General features: G+C 53.3%; 1 non-coding gene across 1 annotated transcript in view; it reads left to right on the forward strand.

Moving 5' to 3' along the window:
- Positions 1 to 3,886: 3,886 nt before the first annotated feature.
- Positions 3,887 to 5,000, forward strand: part of LOC126433590 (small subunit ribosomal RNA) — a 1,910-nt gene continuing 796 nt past the window's right edge. Inside the window, exon 1 of the ribosomal RNA XR_007578602.1 lies at positions 3,887 to 5,000. This exon is cut by the window's right edge and continues 796 nt beyond it. This is a non-coding gene — a ribosomal RNA (small subunit ribosomal RNA).

A 5,000-nucleotide genomic window follows, 5' to 3' on the forward strand; every position in this document is an offset into this window, starting at 1 on the left:
CGCAGTCGCAAAAACGTACGGCAAGTATATTACTCGGAAGAGTCAATGACAGTCCAAGCCCCCCTGCGTGGGAAGAGTCTTCCTAGGCCATGACCCACCGGAAGGGCGCAGCGTCCCCCACCCCAGACATGTGACGTCAGACTATCGGTATTGACGACTAGACTGATTCCTTATAATCATTTGCCATACACCGGTGGAAGCTGCCGAGACGAGTAACTACATACCGGGCTCGCCGTGTCACTAATGTACAGAGATACAATAGTTTCGACTGGAACCGGATTAAACGTATACACGGCGCTGATTAGTAATAGATAGAGCCATCAGAATACAGATAATGTATAGACCTGTCCGTATACATGCTGAAAGACTCTGCTCACAATCACACGTCAGCCAGACACTCTTATCACGCACTACTCTCTGCCTGTAACAGGCACGCAGACGATATGTAAGCACCAGCATGGAACAACACCCAGTGCATCCTCTCTGCCACATTAGACAATCCACACTATCATAACCAGACCGGGAGGTCCACTCGGAAAACAGAATATCCCACCCTTCCGACAACCACCATTGCTCAGCTAAGCCACCAACACCCACACATGTCCCACACAGGGGTGCACCCAACATCACAATACTGCCTCCTGTCACACCACACAAACAATGGCAGGAATGAAAGACACAGGTCTGCCACAAGCATGGAATCAGAGCGCCGCCTGTTATGAGCCAAAGGTGCACCCTGACGTGGCAAATCAGATGATGCCGCAGTCATTTACTTACGATAATCACAATCAACAAACTGCCGCCCCCCCCCCCCCAAAACACCTTTCCTTACAACAATGTGTACCTTAACCTAACCCATATTGTGCCTTAACCTAACCCATATTGTGCCTTAACCTAACCCATATTGTGCCTTAACCTAACCCATATTGTGCCTTAACCTAACCCGTATTGTGCCTTAACCTAACCCGTATTGTGCCTTAACCTAACCCGTATTGTGCCTTAACCTAACCCGTATTGTGCCTTAACCTAACCCGTATTGTGCCTTAACCTAACCCGTATTGTGCCTTAACCTAACCCGTATTGTGCCTTAACCTAACCCGTATTGTGCCTTAACCTAACCCGTATTGTGCCTTAACCTAACCCGTATTGTGCCTTAACCTAACCCGTATTGTGCCTTAACCTAACCCGTATTGTGCCTTAACCTAACCCGTATTGTGCCTTAACCTAACCCGTATTGTGCCTTAACCTAACCCGTATTGTGCCTTAACCTAACCCGTATTGTGCCTTAACCTAACCCGTATTGTGCCTTAACCTAACCCGTATTCTGCCTTAACCTAACCCGTGTTGTGCCTTAACCTAACCCGTGTTGTGCCTTAACCTAACCTGTGTTGTGCCTTAACCTAACCCGTGTTGTGCCTTAACCTAACCCGTGTTGTGCCTTAACCTAACCTATGTTGCGCCTTAACCTACCCTATATTGTACCTTAACCTAACCTATATTGTACCTTAACCTAACCTATGTTGCGCCTTAACCTAACCTATGTTGCGCCTTAACCTAACCTATGTTGCGCCTTAACCTAACCTATGTTGCGCCTTAACCTAACCTATGTTGCGCCTTAACCTAACCTATGTTGCGCCTTAACCTAACCTATGTTGCGCCTTAACCTAACCTATGTTGCGCCTTAACCTAACCTATGTTGCGCCTTAACCCAACACACGTTGCGCCTTAACCCAACACACGTTGCGCCTTAACCCAACACACGTTGCGCCTTAACCCAACACACGTTGCGCCTTAACCCAACACACGTTGCGCCTTAACCCAACACACGTTGCGCCTTAACCCAACACACGTTGCGCCTTAACCCAACACACGTTGCGCCTTAACCCAACACACGTTGCGCCTTAACCCAACACACGTTGCGCCTTAACCCAACACACGTTGCGCCTTAACCCAACACACGTTGGGCCTTAACCCAACACACGTTGGGCCTTAACCCAACACACGTTGGGCCTTAACCCAACACACGTTGGGCCTTAACCCAACACACGTTGGGCCTTAACCCAACACACGTTGGGCCTTAACCCAACACACGTTGGGCCTTAACCCAACACACGTTGGGCCTTAACCCAACACACGTTGGGCCTTAACCCAACACACGTTGGGCCTTAACCCAACACACGTTGGGCCTTAACCTGCTCTGTAATTGTCATACGACGCGTTAAATTAGTGTAGTGTTGCCTAACTGCAACCCCCGCAATATAGTTTGCTACTCGCACTGCCCGGTCCCCAGAGTATCGCTTCATGTTAAACACCTTGCAGCTATACACTGTAATGCGGATGGCAGCAGGACGTACATGCTCAATGCCCTTCGCAGTTGTTCATTGGCATTCGCATGGCGAAGCACAGCCTACGTTGTGGTACGGCTTGTGTCAACTGTCCGCTGATGTTGTACGTCCAAATCACACACTGTACTGCACATTGGTCCTCATGTACTGAATGATACATCGTGGTACATGTGTGACCGTACCACGACTGCGCCAACAACGGCGAACCATACGGTCCAAATATTGTGCACTCAGCTACATGTCGTCTCCCTATAAGAGCTGGATTGCAGTATGGTATGCCGTGGATGGCGATCGGCATGAGCCGTCTGTTGATGTAGTGGCGCGTGTTGTCAGACGTAGTCGTCTCTTCTCACACACCGTGATAGCATGGTGCACTGCGTTCCACATCTGCGACATGCGACAGAGGCCGGTTGACAGTCGTTCGCGCAATGGACATCGCATACGTACGGGGGCCACCTTCCACGTGTTCGCGAAGCGTGCACATGTTGTTGCGTGTATGTGGGCAGACATAGTGTGTCGTGACACCTGACACAGGCATGCAACAATCGTTGAATTTGCAAATGGCGATGGACGTCTACGTTTGCTGGTGACGTTACGCAAATGAAGAACTGGTAAACCGTTGTGGTGCGGTTGTTCTCGCTAGAGGTGAATCAGTGATGGCGACGATCGGTTGAGCTACCAACCGGTTGTTTCAGCGATACCCACCATGCCCACGAACGTGAATGGCATGTGGGTGTGAAGCGATACGCGGCGGTGGCTGGGTGGGACCGTCCCCGGCCGGTGAGGGGGGGCCTCCCGGCGTGCTGGCCGCGCGGTGCGTGGGCGCACGCGCTACAGCCGGCTGGTGGGGGCGGCCAGTGGCAGGCGCGCCGGCCGACGGAGGCGGCAGGCGGCGTAGCTGCGCGCCGGCGCACCCTGCACGCGGCGCCGTGCGGCCAAAGTAGGTCCTCGCGGGCCCGGTGCGAAGCGCGGTGGACATCTGCAGTGTGCTGGTCCGATTGAGGACTGTGTGCGCTGAGGATGCGCCGCCGCCCGGCGCTCGGCGCCGCGACGCCGTCTGCTGCTCGGTCGCCTCTGCGGTTCTCGCAGGTGGATTGTATCGCAGCTGTGCGGACGTGTTGGCGCGTGCGCTGTGCTGGGAGAGTTCGCTTCGGCACCCAAGTGGGGCTTTTGTCCTTCTGTGGCGCTGGCGTTGGAGCTGCCGGCCACCGTAGGTGGCGCGTGTTGTCTCCCGCCGGCAATGCCACGACAGCACGCTCCCGGGCCTCTGTCGGCAGCGGCAAGCTCAGTTGGGAGCACGGGTGGTCGCACCTAAAGCGTCTACTCGCCAAACTCCGGGCGATTGCGCCTCTCTCGAACCCGACCAAGTACTTAGGACGGCGCTGCGCGCCGCCGGGACCTGAGAGGGTTTCGAGGTGTATTGTGCAGGGGAGCTCAGCCTCCTCCTGTTTGCAGAATAATTGAGCGGACGCTTGCGTGTTCGCGCGGGCCCCCGGGACACACTCCCGGGCGGCCGGCTGCTCAGCTCTAGTTGACGCAGCTCCCTGGTTGATCCTGCCAGTAGTCATATGCTTGTCTCAAAGATTAAGCCATGCATGTCTCAGTACAAGCCGCATTAAGGTGAAACCGCGAATGGCTCATTAAATCAGTTATGGTTCCTTAGATCGTACCCACGTTACTTGGATAACTGTGGTAATTCTAGAGCTAATACATGCAAACAGAGTCCCGACCAGAGATGGAAGGGACGCTTTTATTAGATCAAAACCAATCGGTCGGCTCGTCCGGTCCGTTTGCCTTGGTGACTCTGAATAACTTTGGGCTGATCGCACGGTCCTCGTACCGGCGACGCATCTTTCAAATGTCTGCCTTATCAACTGTCGATGGTAGGTTCTGCGCCTACCATGGTTGTAACGGGTAACGGGGAATCAGGGTTCGATTCCGGAGAGGGAGCCTGAGAAACGGCTACCACATCCAAGGAAGGCAGCAGGCGCGCAAATTACCCACTCCCGGCACGGGGAGGTAGTGACGAAAAATAACGATACGGGACTCATCCGAGGCCCCGTAATCGGAATGAGTACACTTTAAATCCTTTAACGAGTATCTATTGGAGGGCAAGTCTGGTGCCAGCAGCCGCGGTAATTCCAGCTCCAATAGCGTATATTAAAGTTGTTGCGGTTAAAAAGCTCGTAGTTGGATTTGTGTCCCACGCTGTTGGTTCACCGCCCGTCGGTGTTTAACTGGCATGTATCGTGGGACGTCCTGCCGGTGGGGCGAGCTGAAGGCGTGCGACGCGCCTCGTGCGTGCTCGTGCGTCCCGAGGCGGACCCCGTTGCAATCCTACCAGGGTGCTCTTGAGTGAGTGTCTCGGTGGGCCGGCACGTTTACTTTGAACAAATTAGAGTGCTTAAAGCAGGCAAGCCCGCCTGAATACTGTGTGCATGGAATAATGGAATAGGACCTCGGTTCTATTTTGTTGGTTTTCGGAACCCGAGGTAATGATTAATAGGGACAGGCGGGGGCATTCGTATTGCGACGTTAGAGGTGAAATACTTGGATCGTCGCAAGACGAACAGAAGCGAAAGCATTTGCCAAGTATGTTTTCATTAATCAAGAACGAAAGTTAGAGGTTCGAAGGCGATCAGATACCGCCCTAGT

Source organism: Schistocerca serialis, unplaced genomic scaffold (assembly GCF_023864345.2).
Source record: "Schistocerca serialis cubense isolate TAMUIC-IGC-003099 unplaced genomic scaffold, iqSchSeri2.2 HiC_scaffold_1169, whole genome shotgun sequence".
Classification (NCBI taxonomy): domain Eukaryota; kingdom Metazoa; phylum Arthropoda; class Insecta; order Orthoptera; family Acrididae; genus Schistocerca; species Schistocerca serialis.